Genomic DNA, 18,694 nt, shown 5'->3' with positions numbered 1-18,694 from the left:
TCTCGCTCTCCAGCCTTTCTTTCTCCACCTCCTCTTCACACAGATCACGGGGCTCGGGGCCTGTTCCCGAGGGAGCCGTATATCCTCTGCCTCAGGCTCGTCAGAGTCGTTTAAGAAGAAAAAGGATTCTACTAGTCTGTGGTGAGTAATCGCATTCCTGATGTCTAGAAGTTATTTTTGGTCATAAGAGACGGTAGCGGCAATATTATGTACAAAATGAGTAAAACAAATATTTACAAACAACGCAGATAAACAAACAAAAAAACACAATCGGTTGGGGGCATGTAAAATGCATGCCTTCTGCTCTGGCGCCAATTCAATTGGGCGCCGCTTCATGGATCTCCCAGTCATGGCTGGCTGCAAAACAGCCCAGGATTAAACCCAGGTCTGTAGTGACCCTTCAAGCACTGTGATGCAGTGCCTTAAACCGCTGCGCCACTTGGGAGGCCCAACATATTGTGTTTGTCCAACAGAGGTAATGTATATATTGCCGCCAATGAATCATGTGCTATCCTATTGTTTCTGGTATGAATAATGTAGAATTAATGTATCTGCTCTAGTACTTTAGTTTTGGCTGACAGAGGATTGCATGGATGCATTTATCACATTATACATATATTGTAATAAGTATAATACAAGTTTTTACTGGTGATTAATAATAGATACAGAATCAAATCATACAAACTAGTGATTACAATAATTATACAATTGTGTGTATTGGCAGTTCAGTATATACCAACCTGGACTCAGGTATAACATACTATAGTAAAAGTATGTTTGTCTCCCTCCATTTTGTTTGACAGGTTTAATTTTGTATGGTATGTATTAATTTGTGGATGTCCATCATCCATTTTGTATGATATTTTACGAATTTGCAGTACGCATGATATGTTATGAATTCCAATTTGTTGTGGCTAACTTTAAGCTATTCTAGGGGTTAAGGTTACGGTTAGGAGTTAAAGGGTTAAAAGAGAAAGATGCAGCTATTTAAGAGTGACTGTCCAATGGGGTTCAAGGTGAATTTAAAACATTCTTTACCCCCTGATTCCTGTCCCAAAAGCTAAAAAGGGAAATGCAAAGAGATGCAGCTATTTAAGTGTATTGGGGCGTTGCAACTCTAGTTCAATGACAACTAGTTTGACCTCTATAGCAAAATTAAGCTTGACCTTTTATTTACAGCGTTTGGATGACCCTGATAATGATAATCTGTTAGCCCTGCCAATGTGATATAGATTGAGTTAGCCCTAGAGACACAGGGCAATAATGTATCTGTCTGATGACTGTGTAGATGTGGAGAGGGCCAATCGGCCACCTCGGTAGCAATGGAGGGAACTGAAAAACACATACATCTGATATGATTAACATGCAAAGACCTATGTCACCGCAGACAATCTTGTCTTGGCTTCTGTAGATGTCGGTTGTTGATGTGAACAAAACTAGAAGAAATTGAATGATATGAAAATGTTAGTATTGTTTGAAATTAGTAAATCATTTTAAATATACTCCAAGACATGACAAGTGACTTTATTGTGTGGTTCTTGTCACTTTACAGTGACAATAAACCTAATTAAACTAGAATATCGTAGCGAACAGGGAAGTGAAACTGGGTGGCTAGCATGAAAGGCAAACACAATACACATCACCCCAATAGTATTAACTCACTTTGTGGCAATTGTAATGTGGCTCATATAGCAAGGATGACTACTCAGCTCCCTCACACTTCCAGGCTGTGCAGGTAGTCTCACAGCCGCCATCCCACTTTTGACACCAACTTATCGAATGGCGGGGCAGGGAAGCAAATCTGGGTCGCTGACGTGAATGGCAAACATCCTACTCATCTCACCAATAGGGTTAAGTCACTTGGTGTGAATTCTAACTTGGCTCATATAACAAGTATCAATACAATACGTTAGATGAAAGGTATTTGTTTTATTATTTGCATTCAATTATTTGGATAATGCTTGCAAATAAGTTACGGTCTGATTTTAAATCACCTTTAAGAAACATGTTATATGATGATATTGACAGAGGCACGTTTGTTATTCGAACTGTGCAAACCAAGACCTGTTGACTCTAGCCATCTTCAGTTTGACTTCTTCTGCAAAATATTGATCTGACATTCCTTCTCTGGGTGTCAAAGCAAGATTAATACCTTTTCTCTAACCTTTTCTCTCTGGCAGCTCATCCCACACGTACAAAATAATACTGCTAAAAGACCGAACGTATTTTATCTTTGAGATGTGACCTGTCTTGACTCAGCTCTATTTTGTAGGTCAACTATTTTTCACTCAAGTGTTGCCAATTTCCCCAAGATAAGATAAATCCTTGCTAGATCATCAATCTGTTTCTTACAGCAACAGTCTTTTCTATTGGTGAAATTACATTAGAGCAACTTGACTTCACTCTATGTATGGGTGTATGCTCAAAGTAAAGCTTATTATTGTTTATTTAACTAGGAAAGTCAGTTAAGAACAAAATGTTATTTAGATTGACGGCCTACCGGGGAACAGTGAGTTAACTGCCTTGTTCAGGGGCATAATGACAGATTTTTAGCTTCTCGGCTCAGGGATTCGATCCAGCAACCTTTCGGTTACTGGCCCAACCCTCTAACCACTAGGCTACCTGCCGCATAAGTAAAACCTATGATGGGGCATATTAATTGATTGTACATGTAATTACCTAATCCAAAGCACTGCAAACTGTTTGGGCAATTTGCTCTACTGCTGCACCAATTAGGATGTCCTCTTAATGAATGAGAAAGCTATAACGACAGCAGATTAGCTGTCCATCTCTCTTTGTACCTTCCACTGCCAAATTAATTAGTAAGGTTCCCGACAGTAGCTATAACAATTCCTTTATAGAGTGTAAGAAAACGTGTACCTTTCTAAAGGCCTTTGCTAGCTAGCTACAACAATTCCTTAGACTCAGAACATGTGTACCATTCAAAATGAGACACTGGCAAAATCATGTGTAAACGGTGGCTAACTAACTATAACAATTACTTTATAGCATGTAAAGTAAACACTGAGTAGATGGTAGCTAGCAGGAATTCCTTCCTTTAGTCTTAGAAAATGTGTCCCATTTAAAAGGGGACATTAAGTCACAATCGTGGTTTCCTTGTTGCAAAGGGAGTTCAAGGAAGGTGGATAGCTAGCTACACTCATTACTTCCCTCCTTTAGTCTTACAATGTGTACCTTTCAAAAGGAGGAAACACGGTATCCCACTCGTGGTCAGTTTCCATGTTCAAAGGGAAAGTCCATGCAGCTAAAAGATCATGAGGCAGTGAGTCTTTAATGATGGTACGGCGGTGGATAATACAACCTAGCTTAGAACACGCATTCATTTGACATGTATATGGAATTATGTGAGGTTTAAGCCAGAACGAAAGACTCCCCACCAAAGTGAGTTTGATGTGCAACTTGATAGGCTACACGGGAACCTCAGCTAATTAGGCTCCCTCGTTCTCCTCTCTGACCTTCCGTCTTCAGTGTCAATTAACATATCTCTATCTGCCTTACTGGGGCCTTAATTGGGACTCTTCTTTCATCAGATTAGATGTCATTCATGTACAGTAGTTTGTCATCAGATATTTGGGGTGTATAGTATGATATAATGATCTCGTGCCAGCTACTTGGACTATATGTTCAGGTTAATGCTAGACATGGTTCTGTATTCTGGATGTGAGGGTGTTAGTTGAGGACCTTGTAGCTGAGGACTGTAACATGTTTCATAAATAGTGTGTATTGTGTTGATTGCTGTTTTGTTTTACATTGTGTTGTCTTGTTGTGACCAGGGCACCCTTGGGAATGAGACCATGGTCTCAATGGTTTTTCCCTGAATAAATTAAGAATCATACAAATCAATGTCTATCAATGGTTTTGATGTAAATTATTATATTCTTCAGTACTCCTGCCTGTGACACAAAAGACATTGAAACTAATGCTTACTTGCTGAAGTCATAATGACATGCTTTGGTGCCGGGTGGTAAAGGCGTACAAAGCCTTTATTTAGCTCAGTCTCTGATGTCTGTGATGGACCCTGTACCATCAACCATCAATAACCTTAAAGACAGATGAGGGAAAAGGGAAGAATAATGATACATATCTAAAAGATGGTCACATTTGTAGCAGAATGTTGCCATTATAGTGCTCAGCGTTTGACTCCCGGAGAGAGAGATAATTACTCTCGGCTACAAGGTGCAAGGACATGTGCAAATAGCCTGTTATTTGCCTTTCCCGTGTCAGCGTTTCACCTCGCTTTTGTTCACTGTCATTCTAGACTAGCTAATGCCAATAAGCCAGGAGACGTTTGAAGTTATCACAGCTTCTCGGGAGTTAGAGCGAATAGCTAATGTCCAATCACAGAAGACACCAGAAGAATACCTTTAGAAAGTGAAAGAGAGAGAGAGAGAGGGGAAGAGACAAAGTGTGTGATGATAAAGAGGGCAAAGGAAGAGAGGGGGGAGAGTGGGAACAGAGAGAGATGGGGACAGAAAGAGAGGGAGAGAAGAGATGGAGACAGAAAGAGAGATAGAGGGAGAGAAGGGACAGAAAGAGGGGGAGGGGGCAGAAAGAGAGAAAGAGGGGGAGGGGGGCAGAAAGAGAGAAAGAGGAAATGGGGGGCCAGAAAGAGAGAAAGAGAAAGGGGTGGGCAGAGAGCCCAGAGAACTCCTGGTATATCAAATCAAATCAAAGTTTATTTGTCACGTGAGTACAACAGGTGTGGACCTTAGAGTGAAATGCTTACTTACAGGCTCTAACCAATGTTGCGAAAAAAAGGTATGTGTGTGTAGGTAAGTAAAGAAATAAAACAACAGTAAAAAGACATTTGAAAAAAGAGTAGCAAGGCCATATACAGACATCTGTTAGTCAGGCTTATTGAGGTAGTATGTACATGTAGGTATCGTTAAAGTGACTATGCATATATGATGAACAGAGAGTAGCAGAAGCGTAAAGCAGTTTTGCATTGAAGAATGGGCAAAAATCCCAGTGGCTAGATGTGCCAAGCTTATAGAGACATACCCCAATAGACATTCAGCTGTGATTGCTGCGAAAGGTGGCTCTACAAAGTATTGACTTCGGGGGGTGAATAGTTATGCACGTTCAAGTTTTCTGTTTTTTTTGTCTTATTTCTTGTATGTTTCACCCCAACAAAATATTTTGCATCTTCAAAGTGGTAGGCATGTTGTGAAAATCAAATGAACCAAACCATCCCCAAAACATGTATTTTATTTCCAGGTTGTAAGGCAACAAAATGGGAAACGTGCCAAGGGGGGTGAATTCTTTCAAAGGCACTTTGGATGTAGACATTAAAAATGCTATCTAATTGGGACAGGGAACCCCCTGAGATTAAGCTATTGCTGAGTCAACATTTTGTTTTGTTTCTATGTCTGGAATGATTTTGATATGTTCTCTGAACTTTTGATCAGAGTCATACTTTATCTGATTGCCCCAGTTTGGTTGGCATTTGATTTTCTACCATGCTGTCTATTGCAGGCTACTGTGTATGGGTTAGACCCATTGATTGATTGAGCTTGTCTGGTGCAGTGGAACTATTAGAGTAATTTCAAAAGAGTAAACCCTGCCCATCTTGCACTCCTGGCAGGCTAGGGCAAACAATAATGATCTGAACAAATTATCCTGTCCATGTTGACATTTGTCCTTGATATTCAAGCTTATGGAGTCAACCTAACTAATCATGGATGTTGAGCTAAAGTTTGCATTTTTTTCACTGCTACCAGACTACTATGTAACTTCATTGGGGTTGTCAAGATTCAAGACAAATTCACTGTTAAGAACTCGATGGGATGATTTATGGAGGTGCCAGCTCGTCTGAAAGTATGATAATGTTGAATGCATTCATAACCCAGATGGGGAATGGTGATTCAGTATTGTGGATGAATGCTCATGTTGAGCATATAAAATTTGGGGTGATATTACAGATGTATTTACTGCGTATCAGTCACAGCTTTTGTTATACAGAAGGGGGCAATAATTCAAAGGCATCCATTGAACCTAAACCACCTGTTTTAAATCATTTGGAATGTGTATTAGTTCTATTCTGGAAGGGCTACAGAATGAAAAAACACCTGCTTAGCTAGATCAACACTTATAGTCAGGTCCATAATTATTGGCACTGTCACGACTTCTGCTGAAGTCGTTGTCTCTCCTTGTTCGGGCGGTGCTCGGCGTTCGACGTCACCGGTCTTCTAGCCATCATTGATCCATTTTTCATTTTCCATTGGTTTTGTCTTGTCTTCCCACACACCTGTTTTCAATCCCATTCATTAACTGTTGTGTATTTAACCCTCTGTTTCCCCTCATGTCTTTGTCAGAGATTGTTTTATTGTCAGTGTTGTTTATTTGTTGTATTGGTGCGCGATGGGTCCTCGTACCCATGGCTTTTCATGTCTGTACTATTTAGTGTTATGGAGCATGTTCTGTGGACAGTTATTAAAAGACTCCATTTACACTCTATTTCGACTCTCCTGCGCCAAACTTCCTTGCCACCTATACACACGACGCTGACAGGCACCCTTGATAAAGATTAGCAAAAAATAATATATAAAATAAATAATACAAATACTAAGCTATATTCTATGCTAAAATACAATTGGGAAATTATATTATTTTATGCTAATACAATTGCTATAAAAATAAATAAAGAGAATCTCACACTCTACATACAAGCTCCCAGTCATGTATTGGGTAAACTACCAACGTTTGCGTTCTTCAGGGTAATGTCATAAATGCTTGAACCAGGTTAGGTTTACAAACAGTACAATAGTGCAACCAATGACAATAGTGACGGGTGTGTTATAGTAATTAGGGTGATGAGAATTTAAAAAAAATACTGTTAAAAAGACAATAGTTTACAGCAAGTTGAATGTATTAGGCTTTTGTTATCATTTTGCAACATCATTAGATATTGTACATAGTAATTGCATCACTATTTTTTACATTTCATATATATATTTCATTGTTTCCATTTCATTTCATATTTGTTACGTGTAATTGTTTGGTTAAACCGCAATGCATAATAAGCATAATCAACAAAGGGAATTTCTTTGACGCACGCTGATGCACTGTAGAAAGAATGTTCATTTAGCAGACTTGTTCATAAAATGTGCCTGAGGTCAAAGTCAGTGTTCAGACCACTAGGGGTCAGTGTTTTTAGATAGGAGATCCAGTAGGCCTCCCTCTGTAGTAGCAGGATCTCAATGTAACCTTTCCCCCTGGTAGAGTAACATAATAGATACCTGTATAAACCAAATAAATAACTAGGAGCTTGTATATAGAGTGTGCAACTCTCTTAATGTATTTTTATAGCATACAGTTTACGCGCCATTAGTCAGCACCTCTACCAACCTTTTTTAGGGCGTGTGCCAGCTCATGCCTTTAATCCTACTAATACAATACTCAGAGAAAGAGATTGTTTAACAAGTATTAAAACAAATCTCAAAAAGATAGGGGTCGAAATGATTGGTACCCTTGTTTTCGATACTCTAGCACCCTACCCGTGCAAAAAACGTTATGATTAATTGGGAAAAAAGTTGGGTGGGATCTTAGATCGTTCCTCCATACAGAATCTTTCCAGATCCTTAGCACTTGGATTGGAACCGGTGCTCTGGTCAGATGACATGAAAATAGAGCTCTTTGGCCACGGATACCCGTAGTGGGTTTGACATTAAAAAACAGAAGCATATGGAGAAAACTACCTCATTCCTACAGTAAAATATGGGGTCGGATCTTTGATGTTATGGGGCTATTTTGCTTCCTATGGTCTTGGGGCCCTTGTTAAGGTCAACCAGTGGTGTCAGTTCAGATTTTTTGGGAAGTTAAGGTAACAGTGCTCACCATTGCCCCTAGTGGCCAGTTTCCACATAATCTCCCGGAGTTCACGGACATGGTGGACGTCTAATACTGACATGTATTATGGATGACCTGGCTGGACATCCATAGGCATCTCATGAGTTTTAAGTTTAGGGAAGCTATTTTTTCACCATCAAATTGCACCTTTATAATAAAGGATTGCATGCATCTATCATCACATTTGCAGGCTAATGTAAGATAGGAAGATAGACTATAGATTATAGTCATAATTTAGTTGAATAATTGTTAGCAAAACAGACTGATCTGAACTATGCATGCCTGAGCATGTAGTGACAAAAAGGCCTAATGAGAGACATTTCTTCTCCTTTCTTTGCACAGGAAAAATGTGGCCTTTCAGAAACCCATTTCATGTAATTCTACTTCACTTTATATGGCAGTATACATAACCAGTATGTTTTTTTAACAAGGCACAAATTAGTAGCCTACTATGCTGATACTGACAAACAGATCAGTAAAAAACGACATGGTCTTGAATGCAACCATCTAATCTAGGCTTCGACAAGGGGAAACACAAATTGTACAATATGATCACCATCTAGACAGGAAGAGGAAATTATTGTCCCCCAAAAAGCTTTCCAGTGGTACTGATCGAATGATAAAGACAGTGAATATATGCGCGCACTCACCGGGAAATATGGCCTGCAGGCACTCACCTGGGATATGGCCGATGTCCTCCTCTGGTGCCAATAAAATAGTCTACTGTTCGCTCAATTGGGAGTTTAGAATTTAGATAACTAGAAACAGATTAGAGTATTTTCTAAACTATGTTTTTCCTACGATTGTATTTTGAAATATTGTGATAGTCCTAGGGATATTTAACTGCTTTTCACTGAGAGCTGTTACTCAACAATCAACTATTTGGTAGGCTATTTGTCAGGGATGCTGCCCAAATTGCAGCTTAAGACAACCCACAGTACTTTAAAAAAAAATAAGCTAATGATCCTCTGTGGAGAAATCATGCTCGTATTTTTAATTATTTAATTTATTTATGTAAAGGCACCAGTAATTAAATAGCATTTGATAAATTCAATTTATTTCAGGGGAAGCTGAATTGGAGTGTATTGGACGCACAGCCTATGCCGACATCAACAACACAACATGACATCAACATGAAAGTAACCAGTGCATAAAACAGCTGGCTGCGAGGCTTATGAGGAAGTGTTCAAATGCCCACATCAAAGGAATAGGCGCCTTGCCTGAACGACTGACTGGCTAAGCAAACTGTCTGGCACTGTCTCTGCTCTCTGAAAGAAAGGCGCGCAGGCATGTCGCTTCTCTCAGAGCAATGATCTGCATGGTCCTAAAGCCAGTTTTTCGTTTATAAACGGTAGTGGCATTTTAATAGGGATTGTAATGAAAGTAAATTATTACTTTTTTTGTAGCCCACTTTTTCATTTTTGGTATTGATCTAAGATTGGCATGCCCAGCTGACGCCCCTGCTTGCACTTAACTCTGTGTAGCTGGTTTCGGATCTCCGCTCATACCCAGCTGAATGCCAAGGCGGGGATAATTTGCTCATTGTGCCCGTCGCCGATCCAAATACACCTGTAGGAATTACAGCTGGATACCGGTACGCGCGCGGCTGCTGGTCGGAGCCAGGCGGCCAAAGCTCTGGAACAGGTCTGGCTGGAGTATTGACCAATTACTTGAGTACTAAGCAACACCCAACAGGTAGGTGAGCCGAGGTTCACTGATGATGGAGTTACCGCAAAAGTCGCTCTGGAAGATTCAACCGGGTGTAGTGAAATTGAGTGAGCGAAGCGGTCCCGAAACCCCCATGTTTAGCGAGAGCCTGAGCACCGGTGGCCCAGGTTTGGAAGGAGATACCTCGGATGAGAGGAGTCCTGGTCCGTTACTGGACAGAAAGACTGGGCCGATTCGAATTAAAGTGAAACACGGACGAGAGGAGAGGGACTTCCAGGGGAGATAATCCCAAACTAATCAGCACTACTTTCGCCTTGGCCGGTTACTCCGCGCACAACCATGCAATGGTTTACTGTTCGGGACAAAACCGCAGCGTAAGTGATAATTATTCACCAAGTGCGTGTGATTTTATGAATAAAGCCTTGTGTATTATGAATAAAGCATTACGTTTCGTCATGCAGTGTAATTGTTGATCATACCATGCTGTTGCCAACGGAAAACTGGCCTGTTTCAGCGAGCTCTTTATCCACTGTAACAGGAGCATTGGTTCAGTTGGGCACAGCACACATACCCCAAATACTGAGTTTCAGCACCTCCAGAAGGTTGCATTCGGGGACAGGTTGGACTGGCATTGCTATGCGCACCAAGAGATTTTCTTGCTGCAGACGCCGTGCCCGGGCCATACAGGCTAGAGCCTAGACTATAGCATACTCTGACAGGTGAATTCCACAATTAGTTGTAGTTTATTTATATGTAATGAAAACGAGTGAAATAAATCCTAATCCTTAATTTGTCTTGTGTTTTGCAATAGATATGCTCGGTAATAGGCTATCATCTCTACTTCGCTTCAGATCCGAGATCATTCATCGAATTGAATTGACTGGGCAGAGTTGTTAATACTTTGGACGGGGCTATAAATTATTCGATATCTTTACTTGTAATGCCATTTCCTTGAGAAGGAAAGCCTGTGTTTTCATCTGAATTGCTGACTTGTTCTTGGTACTTCTACCGTCACAATGCCTTTACAAAAGCTATTGATTAAGGCCTAGTTTAATTATAAGATTCTATGCCTATGTAGTATGTGGACTTTGTATGAGGGTATCATAAGGCTTCCTTAAAGCAGCATCTGCTGTGGTTTATTATTGTAGGGATACAGAGCCAATGTAATCATCTAGTGGAGGATCTACTCTTAACTTTCTTAGCAAAACATCCACAACACTTATAACACTGTTCTAAACATGCCTTCTTAGGCCTATATGATCAATATCTGATGGTCAATAGTGCACTTACATTGATTGTCAGGCCATGAGCCCATGATAGCAGGCTTACACATTCACACAGAATAATTGTTATGGCATATCGGATTTTGGTCCATAACTGTTTCATGTTGTTCTGCCACCAAAATCTGTCAGTCTACATAAGGGCAGTGACGATTTTAACATGTCAATCTTGTGGGATGCATGCCAGCAAATCCACATCTACTACACAACACAACACAAAACAATACATTAATTGCACTATAACGGTGACAAACAGCGCCGACAAACTGTTAGGGCCTACAGAAAGCTGTCCCAACAGCAGTCCCAACACCCTACCACTGCTACACTTGGATATCAGCAGAGCCTTGTCTGGCAGTGAAACAGTTCATTCAGCCTCATTTACTGCCTTAAAAAACATAGCTGATATGTCTGGCTTGCTTAAACAAATGTGGTTTTTACTGACAATTGAGATGTATAAACTATGGCATAAGGGGATGACAAGAAGATAAGGGGAAATCCATAATTTCGATTAAGACATTAATGAGCAAGCTAGGACCAACGTAGTGAATCTAACTAATTGTTCAGCACTTTTGAAATGTGCAGCGACAGATTTCAGACATGAGCCATTTTTACAGTGTTCTCCCTGTACACCAAGTCAGAACAGTAGGATAAATAAAGGGGGCATATAAGCAGACAATGAAAACTCTTACAATATTCAATGATAACATTTCTCAAAAACAGGTTATAGGCTACATGTGTACCACCAAGTCAGAACAGTAGCTGAAATGAAGAGGTGAAAATAGACACAATTATTAGGGAGAGGTACATGGGCTACTAACAGCTTACTACACAACATACATTTAGTATTACTTTGTTAGCTACAGTATACATATCTCCCTGGCATATTACATAATTTATGCAGCAGCATACAATACATTTTTGGACTCACCTTGTTGTGCTGTGCTCACATGAACATGAAGGTGGCGCGACGGTCCTTCGTGTGCAAATTTAGTCATTGCACTTTGTCATCAAAGTCTGGCATTCTCTGGATTTATGGTGCTTTCAAGACAACTGGGAACTCTGAAAAAAGGTTTAATCATGATGTCAGTGATCTTCAGGTCGGAGCTCTAGAAAGAGGCCAGAGTTCCCTATTTACAATTCCGAGTTGGATTAAAGTTCAAAACGTATTTTCCCAGTCGTAGCTTGTTTTTCCCGAGTTCACATCTGTCTTGAACTCACTAAAGTCAGATTTTGCAGTTCCGAGTTAACAGTTGTTTTGAACGAGCCACAAATCACGCTTCATGGACAGCATGGCCAATGTTGAATGTTTTTTTTATTTTAAACTAGGAAAAGAGACCCTTAATCTTAGACTTGGGACCACACAGCCATATCATTCTTACATGTTTAATTTGTTGTTGTGGCTGCTGCTTTTTGTTTGATTTCATTCGGATGAAGGAGGAACAAATCCTACAGTTTCAGTGCTCGTCTGAAATGATGATTACATGCTGCATGAACTTGTTTTTTAACCCGTTTGGGGGAAGTGTGTGTGTGTGTCTCTATGTGTGTGTGTGCTCTTGCGTGCCTGAAAGACAGGGTTGCTGGGTGCACTGTCTACCTCAGCCTTCCTCCCTGCCTCCATTTCCCCTTAACTGTAACTCTTTAATAAATATTGTGAAGACAGAAACTTGCATCCATTTTGAGATATTTTCTTATTGCCAGGTGAGGGGGACTGACTGCCTACTCAAACATGTTTTCTCCAGCTCTCAGACACTAGTACTGGTCTACTTTATCTTCATTGGGCTTTAGATCCTGATTGTATGGGTGGTGAAATAAGCCCTCAAGGATGGCCTGATGCAGCCTGAAGTGCTCAAACTATAACTTAACCACAGCAGTTGGGGTTGGTGTGTGTGTGGCGGGGGTGGGTGGGTGGCTGAACGGGGGACTGAGTCTACTCTGGCCTCACTCATTCATTCACTCACTTGCTGTTGTGTCACAATTTTCCCTTCTTTTCTCTTTTATTCCCTACCTGTCCCAGAATTCCCTGCTCTGCTGCTTTATGAATATAATGGCAGGGTTCAACTATAATCATTTATTTCATCCAGCAACTTGCTTTTTAAGTTGATGCTTCCAGTAATGCACTTTGCTGGTAGTAAATATCTACATATATGTCAATATTGCGGAAAATCTGCCAGCCTTGGCGTGATCAATGGCAATGATTTTTTTCTTGATGTTATGGATTTTGCATAAGATGCAGAGTGGGACTCTGTGTGCTGGTCAGCGAGAGTTCATTATATATCTGGCAGGTTATCAACGTAGTGAGCTGGTCTTTTGAAATGCCTCCATCTCTTTCAGAGAGCTAATATATATACACACACACACACACACACACACACACACACACACACACACACACACACACACACACACAGGCCCATTTTGTAAGGCATTTTGTAATGTACTGTACACATGGAAGTCTTTCATGCATAATTAGTAACTGTCCACTGTAATATTTAGGTTGTAAGGCATACTGTATAGACCATAATTGGAGACATTTTATTTCTTCAATAATTTCAGTACATTTAGTAGACTCATGCACCTGGCTCCTCATCATGAACAAAGGAATATGCTGGTACACATGGATTCTTCCATTTGAAATAAACTGAATAAACTGAGTATGAGTATAAACTGAGTATGAGTCTCTGAGTCAATGGTGGGATGTGGAGAATTTCCAAATTTGGCTTTTCTGTCAACAGTACACAGCTCTCATCTTCAGAGGCTAGGAGAGTATTGGGGGAAGCGTTGTATTAGTGAGATGGAGGTAGAGATGTTGGGGCAAGGCAATGTAGGCCTCCAGGCTAATTTAGCTAATTTAGCACACCGTTACATACACACCTGCACACTCAGCTCCTTCTACTAGCTAATTTAGCTGAATTACGTAGGGACCTGGGTAGTTTCCAGGTTAAAGCAAAGGGAGCACTTGTAAGAGCTAGGTTCTCCATTCTCAAGGAGATCGATGCTCCCAGCTCCTCCTCCTTTGGTTTGGAAAGACAGAGTGGTGAAGCCAAGGGTATGCATTGTCTACAGCTGTCCACAGCTGTATGATGGTCTGGTGACCTCTGTGGTGGGGGAGATGCGGGAGCGGACTGTGGAGTTTTATACTGAGTTGTATAGGGCAGAAGTGTGTGATCCTATGTGTGCTCAAGTCTTGTTCGCAGGACTCCCTAAGCTCTCTCTGGCACATAGGGATGAAATTGACATTCCTCTGTTGTCCCATGAACTGGCAGAGGCCGTAACTCAGATGTCCACCAGTCGTGCACCGGGGGTTGATGGACTCCCAGTGGAGTTTTATAAAAAATTCTGGGGAATAATTGGACAGGACTTCTTTTGCGTGTTGCCTGAATGAGTCTGGGTAGGAGAGTTGCCGATGAGCTGCCATCGGGCGGCTCTGACTCTCCTGACCAAAAAAGGGGACTTCTGTGAACTTAAGAACTGGAGGCCGGTGGCATTACTCTGTGCGGACTACAAAATATTTGCCAAGGTCCTCTCTAACAGACCGAAATCCCATTTGGACTCGATAGTACATAAAAACCAAACATATTGTTTGGTAACATCAGAGACATGTTGGACTTGTCGAGAGGTTCTAATGTGAACTTTGGACTGGTCAAGATCAAGAGAAGGCTTTTGATAGAGTGGACCATGAGTATCTGTTTAATGTGATGTTTGGGTCTGGGAAGAGTTTTGTGACCTGTGTGAAACTGTTGTATGCTGGGTGGGAGGGGGGCTCAGTAGGCCAGTCTGGGTGAGACGGGGCATTAGACAAGGATGCCCTCTATCTGGGCAGTTATACACACTAGCCATTGAGCCTTTTTTGGGACTGCTACGCAGGAGACTGCAGGGAGTATGCTGGACAGCATGGATGTGGTGACAGGCATAGCATTGTCAGCATATGCAGATTATGTTTCTGTGATGGCCAGAAATGGTCAGGAAATGCAGGCACTAGAAACCAGTCTGAAGGTGTACGAGGGAGCTTCATCAGCCAAGGAAAACTGGGGCAAGAGTAAAGCTCTGTTATGTGGGGCATGGGGGGATGGGGCCCCTCTGCTTCCAGGGGGTTTGCAGTGGGGTTGTGAAGGGATTAAAGTGTTGGGGGTGTACCTGGGCTCAGAGAAGTGGGTCAGGAAGAACTGGGAGGGGCTGTCGCAGGCAGTGGTGTCAAGACTGGCTAGGTGGAGGTGTTCCTGTCCCAAGTATCATATAGAGGGAGGGTGTTGATAATCAACAACCTGGTAGCATCTTCCCTGTGGCATAAACTGGCTGTCCTCTGCTCACAGACCTGCAACGCAAGCTGGTGGACTTTTTCTGGTCGGTCCATCACTGGCTGAGGGTGGCAGTGTTGTACATGACTGTCCACAAAGGAGGACAGGGCCTGGTGGAACTGGAGAGCAGGATGGCTGCTTTCCGGCTAAATTCGGTGCAGCCTGCTGTACCATACTGATGTTGGCTGGAGGGAACCAGCATGCGCGCTGTTGAGGAGAGCTGGCAGATTAGGGTTGGACCAGCAGCTGTTCCTCATGAAGCTGGAAAGGCTGAGTACAGCAGGTCTCTCAGATTTTTACTCTGCAGTACTGAGGGCCTGGAAGCTGCTTAGGCCCACATAAGAAGGGGGTGTGGAGCTTGGGCTGTGGGTATGGGAGGAGCATATCTTCCACAACCCAGCCATCCCTTTGAGATCGGTTGAGTCGGCCACCCTGCAGAGGCAACTGATGGCAGCGGGTTTACAAAGGCTGGGTGACCTGAGACTGCTGGGAGAGGAGGGGTGGAAAACTCCGTAAGTCTTGGCACAACAAACAGGAATAACATATCTTAGGCTGCTGGAGAGCATCCTGGAGGAGGTCCACGAGGACGTGTCTGAGCCGGTAAGGGGGGGTGTTTGAGCGGCCAAAGGGGTAGGGGCCACCAATGTTTCTGCCACTGCATGTGACGGCAGAGACTGGAGACTGGCAAGGGGGTCTGGAGGACTTGTTAGATTTTAACTTCTTCGATATAGGGGGCGCTCTTTTAATTTTTGGATGAAAAACGTTCCCATTTTAAACAAGATATTTTGTCACAAAAAGATGCTTGACTATGCATATAATTGACAGCTTTGGAAAGAAAACACTCTGATGTTTCTAAAACTGCAAAGATATTGTATGTGAGGGCCACAGAACTGATGTTACAGGCGAAACCCAGATAAAAATCCAATCAGGAAGTGCCGCATTTTTTTTAAACCGCCTCATTCCAATGACTCTTTATATGGCTGTGAAGGAGTTAGGAGTCAGCTTACGTTTTCCACATTTTCCCCAAGGTGTCTACAGCATTGTGACGTATTTGTAGGCATATCATTGGAAGATTGACCATAAGAGACTACATCTACCAGGTGGTCGCTTGGTGCCCTCCGCTGCAATTATTGCGTAATCTCCAGCTGCAGTATTTTTCCGTTTGCTTCTGATGAGAAGCCAACTGCCACCACTGATAGATTATCGAATAGATATGTGAAAAACACCTTGAGGATTGATTCTAAACAACGTTTGCCATGTTTCTGTCGATATTATGGAGTTAATTTGTAAAAAAGTTTGGCGTTGTAAGTGACTGCATTTTCCGGTCTTTTTCTTAGCCAAACGTGATCAACAAAACGGAGCTATTTCGTCTACACAAATAATCTTTTGGGAAAAAATGAACATTTGCTATCTAACTAAGAGTCTCGTCATTGAAAGCATCCGAAGTTCTTCAAAGGTAAATTATTTTATTTGAATGCTTTTCTTGTTTTTGTGAAAATGTTGCCTGCTGAATGCTAGGCTTAATGCTATGCTAGGCTATCAATACTCTTACACAAATGCTTGTGTAGCTTTGGTTGAAAAGCATATTTTGAAAATCTGAGATGACAGTGTTGTTAACAAAAAGCTAAGCTTGTGTTTCAATATATTTATTTCGTTTCATTTGAGATTTTCATGAATAGGAAACGTTGCGTTATGGTAATGAGCTTGAGGCTATGATTACGCTCCCGGATACGGGATTGCTCGTTGCTAGAGGTTAACACTCTGAGCCTGGGGGAGTTTGAAGGGGTGGGAGGTAAAGCCCTCTACAACCTCTGCATTAAGGTGAGGAACATTAGGAACCTAACAGGAGTGAAGGCACATCAGTGGCAGGGGGTATGTGGGGCGGAGAGAATGGTGGGATTTAGATGGAGGGGGCTCTACAAACCCCCAGTACCAAAGAGGTCAGGGGACCTCCAGTGGAGGGTTCTTCATGGGGCCCTGGCCACTAACAGCTGGTTGGCACGGGTTAAACCGGGAATTGGGCAGGGGTGTCCTTTCTGTGTAAAGAAAGAAACTGTGATTCATGTGTTTTCTGTGTGCACCAGGTTAATGTCATTAATGTCTCTGTTGGAATGTCTGTGTGAGAGGTTGGGGTTGGTTTTTACTGTTGGGATGTTTATAATGGGATACAGGTATTCGATTAAGGAGAAGGCCAAATGTGTTTTGTTGAATTTTCTGTTTGCTCAGGCGACATTGGGATAATTTTCGTCTGCAACCGCTGAATAGCATAGCGCAACAGTCAAATAATATTACTAGAAAATATTCATATTCATGAAATCACAAGTGCAATATTTTGAAACACAGCTTAGCCTTTTGTTAATCACCCTGTCGTCTCAGATTTTGAAATTATGCTTTACAGTGAAAGCAATCCAAGCGTTTGTAAGTTTATCGATAACCTAGCATTATGTACACTTAGCATCAGGAAGCTTGGTCACGAAAATCAGAAAAGCAATCAAATGAACCATTTACCTTTGATGATCTTCTGATGTTTTCACTCACGAGACTCCCAGTTACACAGCAAATGTTTATTTTGTTCCATTAAGATTATTTTTTTACCCAAAATACAGACGTTTGTTTGTTGCGTTATGTTCAGAAATCCACAGGAAAGAGCGGTCACGACAACGCAGATGGAAATTCCAAATAGTCTTCATAATGTCCACAGAAACATGTCAAACGTTTTTATAATCATTCCTCAGGTAGTTTTTAAAATATATATTCGATAATACAGTATATCAACCGAGTGTGTAGCTTTTTCCATAAAAGCGGGAGGAACAATGGCCGCTTCACTCAATTGCGCACCATCTCACTCTGAGAGCCCCCACCTCTCCACTTACGCAATGTGATCCTTCACGCTCATTTTTCAAAATAAAAGCCTGAAACTATGTCTTAAGACTTTTGATACCTTAGGGAAGCCACAGAAAAAAGGAATCGGGTTGATATCCCTTTAAATGGAGGACAGGCACGCATCGGAACACAGAGGTTTCAAAATCTTACTGATTGCATTATCCTAAGGCTTTCGCCTGCAATATCAGTTCTGTTATACCCACAGACAATATTTTTACAGTTTTGGAAACTTTAGAGTGTTTTCTATCCAAATCTGTCAATTATATGCATATGGGCTGTCTGTATAGCTGGGGAAGATGTTTTGGATATACGGTTGTAGAAGTGGTGTGTTGTTTTGGGTATTGTGATGTTGGTTTGTATCATGTGGTAGATGGAAAGTTTGAGTATGGTACATGTTTGCAGTACAGGATATATTTTGGTGTTTTATTTTTAAGGAGGGGGGGTGAGTTTTTATTTTAAATTAAATGAGAAAGTTTCAGTAAAGAAAGACAAAAATTAAAAGTTCTCTCTCTCTCTCTCATATATATATAAAAGTTAAGTTAAGTTAAAAGTAAAGTTCAATAATGACTGGTAAAGAGCGTATAACTAAATAAATACTTACCCCGACACATTTCAGGTGTTTCAGCTTACACACTACTTTTAGCTCTTCTGGCTGCTATGGCCAGAAAAATGAAAGTAAGTTGCTCATTTAAAACAAAT

At 41.4% G+C, this 18,694-nt stretch overlaps 1 long non-coding RNA gene across 4 annotated transcripts in view; it reads right to left on the bottom strand.

The window, feature by feature from the left end:
* LOC149975700 (uncharacterized) overlaps positions 1 to 18,694 on the bottom strand; it is a 138,712-nt gene that overhangs the window by 52,205 nt on the left and 67,813 nt on the right. For 2 of the 4 annotated variants that reach the window (XR_016487706.1, XR_016487707.1), the window contains one exon: positions 11,746 to 11,876. The exons of 1 other annotated variant lie outside the window; for it this stretch is intronic. This is a non-coding gene — a long non-coding RNA (uncharacterized LOC149975700). Of the gene's footprint in view, positions 1 to 10,651; positions 11,577 to 11,745; positions 11,877 to 18,694 lie in introns of those variants that run through there. One more of the 4 variants, XR_016487708.1, reaches the window with a different exon arrangement.

This window comes from Oncorhynchus mykiss, chromosome 17 (genome assembly GCF_057628025.1).
Source record: "Oncorhynchus mykiss isolate SJ-2025 chromosome 17, ASM5762802v1, whole genome shotgun sequence".
Classification (NCBI taxonomy): domain Eukaryota; kingdom Metazoa; phylum Chordata; class Actinopteri; order Salmoniformes; family Salmonidae; genus Oncorhynchus; species Oncorhynchus mykiss.
This window is presented reverse-complemented; position numbering and strand designations above follow the sequence as displayed.